We start from the raw sequence: 17,716 nt of genomic DNA, 5'->3' as shown, positions 1-17,716 counted from the left end.
AAATCCATCAACTGGCCCACCTCCCCCTCAGGGATTGTTACCCTAAAAAAGGAGTTCGTTTGGGCGTAACCTAACCATGACGTCATGCTAAAGGCCATGTTCTGTCTTAAAGTTAAACGAGGATAACTTTCCCACAGTCAGGACATCTCTGAATCTCAATAAACCACCCTGAACAGTTTTAATGAGGAAGGATGAGGGGATCAGACCCGGGGTGAATGCTGGGTTCCTATGCAATGGGGTCATGGGTCCCAGCCTGCAAGTAATCTTTTGAATTGGCAATCAATTCCTCCCAAACAGCAAGGGTGTGCCTGACCAAAAATGGCCATTCCTCCCTAGAAGGTCTATCCACTAATGCAATCCAGGTTACAGCAATTAGAGAGAGCGGTGACTAGGACTGTTCCAAGGTAACCCTTAGTTTATTTGAGCCTTTGTGTAGCCAGTCTATCAGTCTGGTAAGTACCGCTGGGTTATGATAAATGCGAATATCAGGAAGACCAAACCCTCCTAGAGATTTATATTTAATTAGTACCTTTTTATGTAGCTTTGGTTTACTAGCATGCCAAATAAACCTGTTGAGGGCTTTTTGTATTTCCAGGAAATACTTCTTGGGAACATGAATGGGAACAGTTTGAAAGAGATATAAGAACCTCGGCAGGATATCCATTTTAACAGTGTCCGTACGGCCAAACCAAGAAAGATGTTTGTTTATATCTCTGTAAATCTGCCAGGGTCCTCCTCTGCAGTGGCAAGTAATTTAGAGGGAATAACAGGTGCTATGGTCTATGGTCTTTCCATTTGAAAGCAAAGTTGCCTTGGATGGAAGATACCTCTTCGTGGGAGAGGGAAATGTTTAATAATTCCGTCTTATTAAGGTTCACCTTAAAGTTACGAAGATGACTAAATATATCAAACTCCTGAAGCAAGGACGGAATAGAGATGTGAGGGGAAGACACATAAAGAAGCAGGTCGTCGGACTTCCGGTTCCGGCGCTGAGATGCAGGACGCGGAGTAAGTGAGCTCCGGCCGTCCCTCACCAAGATCGTGCTCCGGATTCAACATACCAGCACAGAAGGGGTAGTTTTGGCAACCCTAAACTCCTCAGAGCATTCTGTCCTGTCGTCCATCGACAGATACTTACTCCGGAGCGGCGCTTCACAGGCCGATAACACCATGCTGAGCAAGATGGCGGATTCGCGCCCGGCATCCCCGAGCAGTGCCATAGATAACGCCACCGATGCCTTGCCCATTACCCAGACGGATAGCCAACCTGAGACTGCTAAAATAAATTACAAAACTCTAGCCATAGAAGTAGCCAGACACTTGGCACCGGATATTAAAGAGACACTTTTTAAAACGCTGACACAGTCTCTACAACAACTGCATGAAACTGTAGCGCAGCATGACTTGTGTCTAGAAGATCTTGGGCAGCGGCTCGCCTTGATGGAGGAGGAGAATTCTAAGAACGGTATGGCTATTCAGGAGCTACAAAAGCACAACATCATATTGAAGGACCGTCTGGAGGACTTGGAGAATCGCTCCAGACGGAATAACCTGAGGCTCTTAGGCCTACCGGAATCTATCAAGCCGCAGGCTTTTCAAAGACATCTGCGAGAGGGAACTACCGATGGCCCTGGGGCTAGATGGCAGGCACAAAGTAGAAAGGGCCCACCGTGTCGGACCGGCGCCAGATTTACAGCGTTCACCTACTAGGGGTGGTAAAGACCTGATACTGAGACCCCGTCAAGTCATCATGCGTTACTTGGACTTTAGTGACAAGGAGTCCATACTAAGGGCCTTCAGAGCCCAGGAAAAAGCCTTTGAAGATCAGAGGGCATGTCATCCTACTCTTTGCGGATTATTCAGCTCAAGTCGCAAGACAAAGAAGGGAGTTTAGCGCCATATGCTCGACTCTATTCCAACCACAAATCAGGTTTCAACTGCAATACCCGGCCACATTGAAAGTGACTCTTCCAGATGGTACAACTACCTCATTCCGAGACCCATCAGCAGCTGCAGAATCGTTGCATTCGCTACTAGAATCAGAAGGTCCTCGGGACGCGGGAGATCATAGATCTGCCAAATCCCCGTTGAGGGAGAGAACTAGAAGCCCCGAATGGAAGCACCTACCTCAGAGGGAACGAGGTCGCAGGGGCAGAGAGAAACCGCCAGCTAAAGACGCTAGCTTTTTCATGTTTAATGCTACTCATTGTCCTTCTCTTATTTGTGGGAAGATTTTATGTCCGCTTAAGCGATCAGTTACCACGGTTGGTGTTAATATAACAGTTAGCATATAGTTACCTGCATTAAACCTGCCGCTGACACAAGGATATTGGCGGCAGCAAAAAGTAAATTAAACTAGTAGATGAGTAGAATGTAGAAGGTGGGGGGCGGAGGGGTCTTTGCAACTCAGAAAAAAGGAAGCAATAAGCCTAAAATAAGGTAGAATTTGGGGTAAGGGAGTTGGTATTCGTCGTGGTTGACACTTACCTTTGAGGGGTCATCGTTCTAAATACCGAGGGGAAGGAGGGGGTAGGTTACATTGAGGTGTTGGGGACTGTTTTCTTTTATTATTTTTCCTCTCTCTTTACTGTCCTCCCAGAATCACAAAGTTGGTGTGGATCTTGCTGAGTCTATTTCTGGGTGATTGATAGGTACTGAAACATGAAGGTGATTTCATGGAATGTAAAGGGCTTGAGGTCTCCCCACAAGAGATGGATGGTGTTACGTCACTTAAAGAGAGCTAATCCTGATATTGCGCTTTTTCAGGAGACACATCTAGCGATGGGGGATTTAGAAAGAATGAACAAATTGTGGGTTAGAGAGGTTCATGGGTCGGCTTCGATTGACAGGAAAGCAGGAGTCCTAATCTTATTGAACAATAAGTTGCCAGGTCTTGGGGTCGTCATCTGATACTAGAGGCCATTGGTTCCAGATTCTGCTATCAGTTCAAGACACTCAATATAGTGTTTACAGCATTTATGGCCCTAATGTTATTAATGCTGTTTTTTTTTTAATGACCTAGAAGTACAATTACTGACTGACCCCTGCCCAAACAAAATTATAGGGGGAGATTTCAATTCTGTTGTGATGGCAGCGGAAGATAGAAAGCAGGGTAACCCCTTACAGACGAGTTCTAACCCGCAGGACAGAGTCATGGGTAGGTTGATGGAGTGGTCCTGGTGGAAATGGCATCTATTGGCAACATGGTGATATCGGACCACTCCCCAGTCTGGATCCAGTTGAGGGACACTTATCCCAGAGGCTCGGATTATTTATGGAAGTTCCCCTCAAATTTTGTAGGCAGCGAAGACTTCGTTAATAAGCTGATAGGGTGGTGGGAAGAATTCAAAGGTGATAATCAAGAACATGAAGATTCACCTGAGCTGTTCTAGAATACCTCTAAAGTAGTCATTAGGGGAAAGATCATGAGTTACAGTCGGGTCCATAAATATTGGGACATCTACACAATTCTAACATTTTTGGCTCTATACACCACCACAATGGATTTGAAATGAAACAAGCAAGATGTGCTGTAACTGCAGACTGTCAGCTTTAATTTGAGGGTATTTACATCCAAATCAGGTGAACGGTGTAGGAATTACAACAGTTTGCATATGTGCCTCCCACTTGTTAAGGAACCAAAAGTAATGGGACGATTGGCTTCTCAGCTGTCCCATGGCCAGGTGTGTGTTATTCCCTCATTATCCCAACTTCAATGAGCAGATAAAAGGTCCAGAGTTCATTTCAAGTGTGCTATTCGCATTTGGAATCTGTTTCTGTCAACTCTCAAGATGAGATCCAAAGAGCTGTCACTATCAGTGAAGCAAGCCATCATTAGGCTGAAAAAACACAACAAACCCATCGGAGAGATAGCAAAAACATTAGGCGTGGCCAAAACAACAGTTTGGAACATTCTTAAAAAGAAGGAACGCACCGGTGAGCTCAGCAACACCAGAAGACCACGGAAAACTACTGTGGTGGATGACCGAGGAATTCTTTCCCTGGTGAAGAAAACACCCTTCACAACAGTTGGCCAGATCAAGAACACTCTCCAGGAGGTAGGTGTATGTGTGTCAAAGTCAACAATCAAGAAAAGACTTCACCAGAGTGAATACAGAGGGTTCACCACAAGATGTAAACCATTGGTGAGCCTCAAAAACAGGAAGGCCAGATTAGAGTTTGCCAAACGACATCTAAAAAAGCCTTCACAGTTCTGGAACAACATCCTATGGACAGATGAGACCAAGATCAACTTGTACCAGAGTGATAGGAAGAGAAGAGTATGGAGAAGGAAAGGAACTGATCATGATCCCAAGCATACCACCTCATCAGTGAAGCATGGTGGTGGTAGTGTCATGGCGTGGGCATGTATGGCTGCCAATGGAACTGGTTCTCTTGTATTTATTGATTATGTGACTGCTGACAAAAGCAGCAGGATGAATTCTGAAGTGTTTCGGGCAATATTATCTGCTCATATTCAGCCAAATGCTTCAGTACTCATTGGACAGCGCTTCACAGTGTAGATGGACAATTACCCAAAGCATACTGCAAAAGCAACCAAAGGGTTTTTTAAGAGAAAGAAGTGGAATGTTATGCAATGGCTAAGTCAATCACCTGACCTGAATCCGATTAAGCAGGCATTTCACTTGCTGAAGACAAAACTGAAGGGAAAATGCCCCAAGAACAAGCAGGAACTGAAGACATTTGCAGTAGAGGCCTGGCAGAGCATCACCAGGGATGAAACCCAGTGTATGGTGATGTCTATGTGTTCCAGACTTCAGACTGTAATTGACTTTAAAGGATTTGCAACCAAGTATTAAAAAGTGAAAGTTTGATTAATGATTATTATTCTGTCCCATTACTTTTGGTCCCTTAACAAGTGGGAGGCACGTATGCAAACTGTTGTAATTCCTACACCGTCTGCAGTTAAAGCACATCTTGTTCGTTTCATTTCAAATCCATTGTGGTGGTTTATAGAGCCAACAATGTTAGAATTGTGTCCATGTCCCAATATTTATGGACCTGACTATATATTTTGAAGGAAAAAGCAAGCCCGGGTACGCCTGGAGCAGACCAACTTGTTAGTCAGGCAAACATACCAAGCTTATATTCAATCTCCCACTGCCGAGAATAATCAGAAATGGCTGACAGCTAGGGGAGCCTTCGAGGCCAATGAGAAGGATAGGGAGTTATTGCATAACACAAACATCACAGCGACCCTACATAAATTCAGGAACAAGTCGGGCTTATGGCTAATCTTGCAAAAGGTAGAAGAGCCCCCCAGTCAATACTAGGGATAAAAGAGGCGAAAGGGGGAGTCGCTACTAATCCGGCCATCATAAACTCAATAGTAGGAGACTATTACGAGCAGCTACAGTCAGGTCCATAAATATTGGGACATCGACACAATTCTAACATTTTTGGCTCTATACACCACCACAATGGATTTGTAATAAAACTAACAAGATGTGCTTTAACTGCAGACTGTCAGCTTTCGTTTGAGGGTATTTACATCCAAATCAGGTGAACGGTGTAGGAATTATAACAGTTTGCATATGTGCCTCCCACTTGTTAAGGGACCAAAAATAATGGGACATAATAATCATAAATCAAACTTTCACTTTTTAATACTTGGTTGCAAATCCTCTGCAGTCAATTACAGCCTGAAGACTGGAACGCATAGACATCACCAGACGCTGGGTTTCATCCCTGGTGATGCTCTGCCAGGCCTCTACTGCAACTGTTTTCATATCCTGCTTGTTCTTGGGGCATTTTCCCTTCAGTTTTGTCTTCAGCAAGTGAAATGCATGCTCAATCGGATTCAGGTCAGGTGATTGACTTGGCCATTGCATAACATTCCACTTCTTTCCCTTTAAAAAACTCTTTGGTTGCTTTTGCAGTATGCTTTGGGTAATTGTCCATCTGCACTGTGAAGCGCCGTCCAATGAGTTCTGAAGCATTTGGCTGAATATGAGAAGATAATATTGCCTGAAACACTTCAGAATTCATCCTGCTTTTGTCAGCAGTCACATCATCAATAAATACAAGAGAACCAGTTCCATTGGCAGCCATACATGCCCACGCCATGACACTACCACCACAATGCTTCACTGATGAGGTGGGTATGCTTAGGATCATGAGTAGTTCTTTTCCTTCTCCATACTCTTCTCTTCCCAACACTCTGGTACAAGTTGATCTTGGTCGCATCTGTCCATAGGATGTTGTTCCAGAACTGTGAAGGCTTTTTTTAGATGTCGTTTGTCAAACTCTAATCTGGCCTTCCTGTTTTTGAGGCTCACCAATGGTTTACATCTTGTGGTGAACCCTCTGTATTCACTCTGGTGAAGTCTTCTCTTGATTGTTGACTTTGACACACATACACCTACCTCCTGGAGAGTATTCTTGATCTGGCCAACTGTTGTGAAGGGTGTTTTCTTCACCAGGGAAAGAATTCTTCGGTCATCTACCAGTTATTTTCCGTGGTTTTCTGGGTCTTTTTGTGTTGCTGAGCTCACCGGTGCGTTCCTTCTTTTTAAGAATGCTCCAAACAGTTGTTTTGGCCACGCCTAATGTTTTTGCTATCTCACAGATGTGTGTTTTTTTTTTTGCTTTTTTTAGCCTAATGATGGCTTGCTTCACTGATAGTGACAGCTCTTTGGATCTCATCTTGAGAGTTGACAGAAACAGATTCCAAATGCAAATGGCACACTTGAAATGAACTCTGGACCTTTTATCTGCTCATTATAATTGGATAATGAGGGAATAACACACACCTGGCCAAGGAATAGCTGAGAAGCCAATTGTCCCATTACTTTTAGTCACTTAACAAGTGGGAGGCACATATGCAAACTGTTGTAATTCCTTCACCATTCACCTGATTTGGATGTAAACTCAAATTAAAGCTGACAGTCTGCAGTTAAAGTACATGTTGTTCGTTTCATTTCAAATCCATTGTGGTGGTGTATAGAGCCAAAAATGTTAGAATTGTGTCGATGTCCCAATATTTATGGACCTGACTGTATATCGAGATGATACGAAACCAGATCTAGCGACTACTCTCTTAGACAGGGTCAAATTACCCCGTCTTAACTCAGAACAAATACAAAGTCTCAATGGCGAGGTCAGATTAGAAGAGCTTCAGTCAGTCATTAAAAAACTCGGTAATTCTAAAGCACCTGGTCCAGATGGCTTTACCGGGGAATATTACAAGGCCCTGATATGTCAAGTCTCCCCAGTTTTGCTAAAACTGTTTAACGAAGTGCTAAAAGGTACCACATCCCCAGATAAGGAGAATGTCACGTACATCAAATAATTGCCCAAACCTGGTAAAGACCCCCTCTCACCAGGTTCTTACAGGCCCATTTCGCTCATTAATGTGGACACTAAGATCATTTCAAAAATTATGGCGGACCGTCTAGCACTCATATTACCTTCCCTGATCGGGAAAGAACAGGTCGGCTTTGTGCAGGGACGTTCAGCGGTAACAAACATCCGCACGTACTAACGGTGTTGGATAGGGTGCATCACCAGCCTAGGGTGGGAGAGACTCCAGCCATGCTCACTCTGGATGCCGAGAAAGCATTTAACAATGTTCGGTGGGCATGGCTGGAGGCAGTCTTGGACAGGATGGGCTTCTCAGGGGCATTTAGAGTCTATTTATCGCAGATAAATACAGTCGTGGCCAAAAGTTTTGAGAATTACATAAATATTGGAAATTGGAAAAGTTGCTGCTTAAGTTTTTATAATAGCAATTTGCATATACTCCAGAATGTTATGAAGAGTGATCAGATGAATTGCATAGTCCTTCTTTGCCATGAAAATTTACTTAATCCCAAAAAAACCTTTTCACTGCATTTCATTGCTGTCATTAAAGGACCTGCTGAGATCATTTCAGTAATCGTCTTGTTAACTCAGGTGAGAATGTTGACGAGCACAAGGCTGGAGATCATTATGTCAGGCTGATTGGGTTAAAATGGCAGACTTGACATGTTAAAAGGAGGGTGATGCTTGAAATCATTGTTCTTCCATTGTTAACCATGGTGACCTGCAAAGAAACGCGTGCAGCCATCATTGCGTTGCATAAAAATGGCTTCACAGGCAAGGATATTGTGGCTACTAAGATTGCACCTCAATCAACAATTTATAGGATCATCAAGAACTTCAAGGAAAGAGGTTCAATTCTTGTTAAGAAGGCTTCAGGGTGTCCAAGAAAGTCCAGCAAGCGCCAGGATCGTCTCCTAAAGAGGATTCAGCTGCGGGATCGGAGTGCCACCAGTGCAGAGCTTGCTCAGGAATGGCAGCAGGCAGGTGTGAGCGCATCTGCACGCACAGTGAGGCGAAGACTTTTGGAAGATGGCCTGGTGTCAAGAAGGGCAGCAAAGAAGCCACTTCTCTAAAAAAAAAAAAACATCAGGGACAGATTGATCTTCTGCAGAAAGTATGGTGAATGGACTGCTGAGGACTGGGGCAAAGTCATATTCTCTGATGAAGCCTCTTTCCGATTGTTTGAGGCATCTGGAAAAAGGCTTGTCCGGTGAGCGCTACCATCAGTCCTGTGTCATGCCAACAGTAAAGCATCCTGAGACCATTCATGTGTGGGGTTGCTTCTCATCCAAGGGAGTGGGCTCACTCACAATTTTGCCCAAAAACACAGCCATGAATAAAGAATGGTACCAAAACACCCTCCAACAGCAACTTCTTCCAACAACAGTTTGGTGAAGAACAATGCATTTTCCAGCACGATGGAGCACCGTGCCATAAGGCAAAAGTGATAACTAAGTGGCTCGGGAACCAAAACATTGAAACTCCCCAGATCTTAATCCCATTGAGAACTTGTGGTCAATCCTCAAGAGGCGGGTGGACAAACAAAAACCCACTAATTCTGACAAACTCCAAGAAGTGATTATGAAAGAATGGGTTGCTATCAGTCAGGAATTGGCCCAGAAGTTGATTGAGAGCATGCCCAGTCGAATTGCAGAGGTCCTGAAAAAGAAGGGCCAACACTGCAAATACTGACTTTTTGCATAAATGTCATGTAATTGTCAATAAAAGCCTTTGAAACGTATGAAGTGCGTGTAATTTATATTTCACTACATCACAGAAACCACTGAAACAAAGATCTAAAAGCAGTTTAGCAGCAAACTTTGTGAAAACTAATATTTGTGTCATTCTCAAAACTTTTGGCCACGACTGAACATCCCAATGCAAGGGTTAATACACAGGGATTTCTATCTCGACCCTTCAGACTCCAGAAGGGGACTCGTCAAGGTTGTCCGCTTTTGCCCCTTTTGTTCAACCTTTCCCTCGAACCGTTAGCAAGGTACTTATGTCACTCGGACCTTTATGAAGGGATAGGGATTGGAAGCAAGGAATTGAAAGTTGCACTATTTGCAGATGATGTAGTGTTGTTTTTAGCCAAGCCACAGGAACACATTGAGCGAATATTGTAAGCTCTGGCCCTTTTCGGGACATACTCGGGTTATAAAATAAATACATCAAAATGCAAGCTATTGATCTTAACCCGGAAAGGCGAAGGAAGGTTTCATCTACCCCTTCACTTAGGTATTGCTAAGGCTCAGAGTTACATTACATATTTAGGAATAAAAATAGGCAGAGAACCACATTCACTGTACCGCCTGAATTTCCCCCCACTTATCACCAAAATAATAAATGAGCTGGATAGGTGGCAGGGACTACCATTATCTTTAGCGGGCAGGTGTCACCTGGTCAAAATGATGAGCATGTCCAAGCTTCTTTACCCCCTTCAGACGATCCCACTTCTTATCCGACATGCGGATATTAAAAAGTTGGAAAGCAGGTTCATCCGTTTCATCTGGCAGGGGAAGAAGCCCAGAATATCATTAGACAAACTAAAGCTCAGACGGGAAATGGGAGGCTTTAACTTCCCGAATATTAGAGGCTATAACCTGAACTGTGTCAGTAGACATATCCTGGATTGGGTCAATGGGACGTCGTTTTACTCAAATCTGCTTCTTGAACGGCAGTTGGTGCGACCCTGGGGCCTGGTCGCTCTATTACATTCTAAGATCTATGTTACCCGCGCCTGTCAAACACACTCTTGTGGTGAGAGATACCACTATAGCTTGGAAGGTTCTCAGAAATCACTTTCATCTTCCTTATCAAATTTCCAAATATCTTCCCTTTCGGGCTAATCCCTCTTTTGTGCCAGGTAGAAGTAGCGCACTCTTCAAGGATTGGACTTTCAAGGGGGTTAATAAAGTAGGCGATCTTTTCCATGGGACAGAGGGTAGATGGGCGACATTGCAAGAACTAAAAGATAGGCTGGGTAAATCGTCATATCTTCAATACACCCAGGTTAGGAACTATTGCAGATATTTAGCTAGGGATTTGACCAAATCCTAATGATTTTGATTCATTTTTGAGCATTAAAACAAAAAGATCCTTGTCTATGCTACACCATGTGTTGAGAGATAGGTGTAATACCAAGGACCCTAAAGGGATCTTCAAAAAGTGGGGCCAAAAATTGGGTATAGCGCAGATACATGACCAGGTATGGACAGGGCTCTCAGCTATGCGCAAGGCCATTATCAATGAAAAGTGGAGGGAGACTGTCGGGGGTAATAATTCAATTAAGAATTATTAATTATGGTCCTAAAAATAATTAACCATAAAAAAATTAAATTTATAAAATTTGTCATAAATTCTTAAAATCATGACCTGGTGAATTGTAGACAACCTAATTGATACAATTCACATCTGAGTCCGACTATTTCCTCAGATAAATAAGTTCTTTTTGACGTGAGATGACGTTAATGATAAAACGTAGTTCGGCATTATACAATAATACACAGGTATTATAAAAATATGCAGATTTATTGGTTACAAGGTTATAAACATATATAAGTAAATAAACATAATGATACATGCAAATGAATATATATAGCATTAATATAAAGCATTACAAGCTTAACAATACATGTGAGTGGAAATAACTTGTCACATTATAACCAAGCTATTATTAGGTTAGGATATCAAAATATGAACATAAGTTATATACATTACTTCTGTTCAGAGAAAACCTCATGACATCAGGATGGGCATGTCTAATCCTAGACATCAATATAGAATGCTAAATACATTTTCTGTATCTCTTACCAAGTCCTAGTAGGAATCTCACTTCTGCTCCTAGGAAAGCTGGGTGGTCCATCATAGCACACCTCACCATGGCTTTCATCTTGATAGACCCCTCTAGAGATCTTTACTTGTCTCCTCTCTCCTTTTCTCTCTTTTTCTTCATCTCCTCCCTCCGTGTATGGTTTATGATGACAAACTTATCAGTTAGACACACCTTCCTAGGTTGGAACTTTCCAATCATTGTCGGATGGGCGTGACCATTAATAAAATGTGACATCATAACCCTACCCAGAATGCACTTTTGTTTTAATGTCACCTACTGGTACCTAGGTGGCACTGCTGTATAAGCTATCTGCATCATAGTATAAAGGGTTAACTTATGTAAGTCTGAATATACATTTTGACCTTAGAAGCTTTAATTCAAAGCTATAGGGATTAATTCTGACACTTGTAGCAATTAGAGACAGACCTCTAGGCGTCTCTTTAAACGTTTCTCACACTGCTAATTTATGGATCGTAAATGGCATTGTTTTCTCACAGAGATATCAGTACCTCCTCTGACATACCAAAGATGTGATTAATTGTTACAAAACACACATCTTCACAGACACTCTTCTAATGAGAAATATATACAATATACTGGATACATGTCTTCGTAACATATAACAATATAATATAAACAAATATATATATATATATATATGTCCTACTGATTGTCTTATGCTAAGGACTAACTAAGGCTCATTAAATGAATACATACATATTATGTATTTTGCTTCATTAATAAATGCCTAATTGTATAGGTAATAATCACCAGCTGCATAGAGCTTATCTTTTTTTCCCGTCATAAATTTAAAAGTAGACAAGGAGGCTTCTTCTCAGACTGGTACATTCATGGGAAGGATAACACTGAAGAGTATAAACCTTTGTGTGACCTTAATTTGGCCTACTCAAGAAATACAAAATTGCAACTATAGTCGATCATGGCTTTTAAAGGAAATGAACATCCATTTTGACAATAATGAATTGGATATCAATGCATTTACCTATGAAAAGGCACAACAAGACCCACGTAAAAATATTACACCATGCCATTTATGGGTTCGACTTGCCTAAATCCAAGTCCAATCCTGGGAGACTGACGGCGTGCCCAAAATGCTCAACCCCCAAGACCGACTTATATCATGGCTTGTGGGAATGCTCGAAGCTGGTCAAGTTTTGGGGAGAGATTAACCAGCTATTAGGCAAGATTAGTAAATACTGCAGTGACATTACACCATCACTGGCAATATTACATTCTGACAAAGAAACGGAGACTGTTAATCAACGGTCATTAGAGAGGAGGGCTGGTCTCCCCGTTTTACCTCAGGTGGGGCATAGATTGATCATGGTAGCCAAGAGGAGCCTGCTGCAGTTATGGATCTCGCCAGAGATTCCAACTCAGGAGCTGGTGATTGCCCAAATGCGTCACTTATTTCACCTAGAGTGGTTAGAAGCGATAAAGCAAAAAGAGTCATTGGGAAAGCATCTTTACCACACATGGAAGTTATTTTTGCTGGCTTATATCCCGAGCTCAGAATATAGACAAATAATGGATCCCTTTAAGTCAACTACTTGGTATTTGCTAGAGGATGTGAAGGGCGACCTGGGTCAGCTGAAAGTGGTCTAATCTGGCCTTGATACTACTCTTTATTAGCCTTCCAGCTGGATATGCAAGGTAGCCAGGATTATTCTAAGTTAGGGAACTGCACCAGGTGGGAGGGGAGGAGAGGGAGGGAAAGGAGCTGGGGGGAGGGGGTTGGGGGGAAGGGATGTTTTGGAGATAGCATAAAATCTCATTTATGCTGATCTTGATTCGATTCCTCAATGGTAGACTATTGTACAATCTTCACTGTTGTCTCCTGTTGTTATATATAAAACTTAACAAAATTCAATAAAAAAGATATTGAAAAAAAAAAAAAAGGTCGTCAGCATAAAGCGCAAGCTTATGCTGAGCGTTTGGGGTCTGTATAACTCTAACGTCTGAGTTATTCCTTATTGCCTCTGCTAAATGTTCCATTGTTAGGTTGTATAACAGAGCGGATAGGGGGCATCCTTGGCGCCTGCCATTTTGTATTTCGAATGCAGGGGCCAAGATGCCATTCATTCGAGCAGTGGGGTGGGTATACAATGCTGCCACCATCTCCACATACCTACTTCCCAAGCCTACTTGTTTCAAAGCAGCCAACATAAATTGCCAATGTACCCTGTCGAATGCTTTTTCAGCATCCACTGACATCAGGCACATGGGGGTCTGTTGCTTCTGCGCCTGCGAAATCAGCGTAATGGTGCGAATAGTGTTGTCCCTTGCTTCCCTGCCAGGAACAAAACCTACTTGTCTCTGTTGATACATCCAGGCAGGATTTTACTTAGTCTTTTTGTTAGGATTTTTGAGTATATCCTAATGTCACAGTTTTTCAGGGCGATCGGCCTGTAATTACTGCATATAGTGCCATCTTTGTTTGGCTTGGGTATAACTACTATATGAGCTTCTAAAGACTGTTTAGGAAAGGGGCATGAAGGAGAAATGCTATTGAAAACTTTAGTGAGGAAAGGGAGTAATAATGGTATCTTTTGAAAAAGACGTCTGTAAAGCAGTCTGGTCCAGGAATTTTGTTCCCTTTGAGGGAAGAGACTACTGTCCCTATTTCTGATTCAGTGAAGGATTGGTACATTTCATCACTCCGCTCCACCAAAATCACTGGCAACGCAGTCTCAGTCATGTAGGAAGATATACGTTCTTCCAACGCTTGGTGAGACAAATCAGCAAATTGCCCTTTGATATACAGGGATTCATAAGATCGGAAAGTGTCTGCAATATGAGTGGGATGATGCAATAGTTAACGATTAAGATCTTTGATCTCTGGGATATAGGATTGTGTTATCCTAGGGTGTAACAGTTTAGCGAGCGCGCTTCCACACTTATTGGCCTTGTCATATAAGAAGCTTTGAAAGCGTTCTTTAGAGAGAATGGATTTTTTGTCTATAGCTGCTTCCAGATTCTCTCACTTCAGTCAACTCAGCCAAGAGAGCAGGGGTAAGGAATTGCTTATGCAAGGATTCCAAATCATGCAGTCTATCTGACAATCTCCAAATACAGTACAGACCAAAAGTTTGGACACACCTTCTCATTCAAAGAGTTTTCTTTATTTTCATGACTATTAAAATTGTAGATTCACACTAAAGGCATCAAAACTATGAATTAACACATGTGGAATTATATACATAACAAACAAGTGTGAAACAACTGAAAATATGTCATATTCTAGGTTCTTCAAAGTAGCCACCTTTTGCTTTGATTACTGCTTTGCACACTCTTGGCATTCTCTTGATGAGCTTCAAGAGGTAGTCCGCTGAAATGGTTTTCACTTCACAGGTGTGCCCTGTCAGGTTTAATAAGTGGGATTTCTTGCCTTATAAATGGGTTTGGGACAATCAGTGGCGTTGAGGAGAAGTCAGGTGGATACACAGCTGATAGTCCTACTGAATAGACTGTTAGAATTTGTATTATGGCAAGAAAAAAGCAGCTAAGTAAAGAAAAACGAGTGGCCATCATTACTTTAAGAAATGAAGGTCAGTCAGTCAGCCGAAAAATTGGGAAAACTTTGAAAGTAAGGGCTATTTGACCATGAAGGAGAGTGATGGGGTGCTGCGCCAGATGACCTGGCCTCCACAGTCACCGGACCTGAACCCAATCGAGATGGTTTGGGGTGAGCTGGACCGCAGAGTGAAGGCAAAAGGGCCAACAAGTGCTAAGCATCTCTGGGAACTCCTTCAAGACTGTTGGAAGACCATTTCAGGTGACTACCTCTTGAAGCTCATCAAGAGAATGCCAAGAGTGTGCAAAGCAGTAATCAAAGCAAAAGGTGGCTACTTTGAAGAACCTAGAATATGACATATTTTCAGTTGTTTCACACTTTTTTTGTATGTATATAATTCCACATGTGTTAATTCATAGTTTTGATGCCTTCATAGTCATGAAAATAAAGAAAACTCTTTGAATGAGAAGGTGTGTCCAAACTTTTGGTCTGTACTGTATGTGCCTCCCTTTCCTTCTTCTATCTGGACCCATGTTGTATGAGTGTGCCTCTAATCATGCATTTTAATGCTTCCCACTGCAAAGGAGAGGAGCGGTGGTGTCAGAAGAATAGGTCGTCATGAAGTCTCTAATTGTTTCCTTTATCGCCTGGCTCTAGACCGCATCCCTCAGCACGATTTCATTGAGGCGCCATGTCCACTCCTTGGCTACCATGTCAGGTAGTTCAAGGGTAAGAGATATGGGTGCGTGATCAGACCACAAAGCAGAACCAATGTTAGCTTTAGGTTGAAAAGTTAAAGCATGGTGAGAAATGGCAAACAAATCAATCCTACTGTAGGTGTTATGGGCCAAAGAGTAGTTCGTGTAATCACGGTCTCTCAGGTGTAAAGTCCTCCAGACATCTACTAGTCTCTTTCTATGTAGGGTTGCCCACACCCTGGAAATCGTTGAAAGCGATATTAAGGACCTGCCCAAGGAGGTGTCAAGTTTTGGGTTCAAGGTCAGATTGAAGTCACCCCCAAGAAGGAGAACACCCTCTATATTAAAAGGCTTTGAATTTTAAAAGTAATTTTGAAACTTTTAAAGAGAATTTCCAAACCAGCTTTTTTAAGTACTAATTTGTTATGAAGTCAATTTGTGGGGTTACATAGTAGAAATCACCCATAAAAGTCTCCATTTTAGAAACTACTCTGTTCAAATTATTGAAAACTGATTTTACAAACTTTTTTAACCCTTTTGGTGTTCCATAAGTATTAAAGAAAAATGGAGGTGAAATAAAAGATTTTCCATTTTTATAAAAAAAAAAATTCCTGTAATGCAGCAAGGGTTAAAAGCCAAACAAAATTTCATATTTATTACCCTGATTCTGCAGTTTACAGAAACATCCCCTTTGTGGTCGTAAACTGCTGCATGGGAAAGAACGCCATATGGATTTTGGACTGCAGATTTCACTGGGATAATTTAAGAGTAAGTTGTTACGGACACAACATTACCAAAAACTTTTATTCAATTTTTTGTTTCAGTTTTACATAATAAAGCATTTTTGGGGGGGAAAAAAGTCATGTGTAGGTGCTCTTTTTTTGTAGGAAAAGCTGATGTTTTTATTGGTACCGTTTTTAATCATTCAATATTACATTTTTGGGGGCAAGGTGACCAAAAAAAATGCCTATTTTGGCACAGTATTTATTCTGCTTTGGGACCTGGTGATGCTGCTGACACTGTGAGTGAGCTAGGCCCAAAACGTGTTGGACCCCCTTTTGCCTTCAGAACTGCCTTAATTCTACATGGCATTGATTCAACAAGGTGCTGATAGCATTCTTTAGAAATGTTGGCCCATATTGATAGGATAGCATCTTGCAGTTGATAGAGATTTGAGGGATGCACATCCAGGGCACGAAGCTCACGTTCCACCACATCCCAAAGATGCTCTATTGGGTTGAGATCTGGTGACTGTGGGGCCATTTTAGTACAGTAAACTCATTGTCATGTTCAAGAAACCAATTTGAAATGATTCGAGCTTTGTGACATGGTGCATTATCCTGCTGGAAGTAGCCATCAGAGGATGGATATAGAAAAATAGAAACATAGAATGTGTCGGCAGATAAGAACCATTTGGCCCATCTAGTCTGCCCAATATACTGAATACTATGGATAGCCCCCGGCCCTATCTTATATGAAGGATGGCCTTATGCCTATCCCATGCAATGTTCTCATTCTGTTTACGCCAAATTCGGACTCTACCATTTGAATGTCTCAACAGAAATCGAGACTCATCACACCAGGCAACATTTTTCCAGTCTTCAACAGTATCATTTTGGTGAGCTCGTGCAAATTGTAGCCTCTTTTTCCTATTTGTAGTGGAGATGAGTGGTACCCGGTGGGGTCTTCTGCTGTTGTAGCCCATCCGCCTCAAGGTTGTGTGTGTTGTGGCTTCACAAATGCTTTGCTGCATACCTCGGTTGTAACGAGTGGTTATTTCAGTCAACGTTGCTCTTCTATCAGCTTGAATCAGTCGGCCCATTCTCCTCTGACCTCTAGCATCCACAAGGCATTTTTGCCCACAGGACTGCCGCATACTGGATGTTTTTCCCTTTTCACACCATTCTTTGTAACCCCTAGAAATGGTTGTGCGTGAAAATCCCAGTAACTGAGCAGATTGTGAAATACTCAGACCGGCCTGTCTGGCACCAACAACCATGCCACGCTCAAAATTGCTTAAATCACCTTTCTTTCCCATTCTGACATTCAGTTTTTAGTTCAGGAGATTGTCTTGACCAGGACCACACCCCTAAATGCATTGAAGCAACTGCCATGTGATTGGTTGACTAGATAATTGCATTAATGAGAAATAGAACAGGTGTTCCTAATAATTCTTTAGGTGAGTGTATATAATTTTTATTTTTTCGGTGTGTGGTGATGGTTTACTATTTTGGGGTGTGTTAAAGGAAATATTAATTGTTCATATTTTGGTTAATATTAATATTCATAAAAAGGCGTGAGTAGTCTATTGATGACTTCACCTTT

This window comes from Bufo bufo, chromosome 6 (genome assembly GCF_905171765.1).
Source record: "Bufo bufo chromosome 6, aBufBuf1.1, whole genome shotgun sequence".
Lineage (NCBI taxonomy): Eukaryota > Metazoa > Chordata > Amphibia > Anura > Bufonidae > Bufo > Bufo bufo.
Note: the sequence above shows the minus strand (reverse complement) of the source record.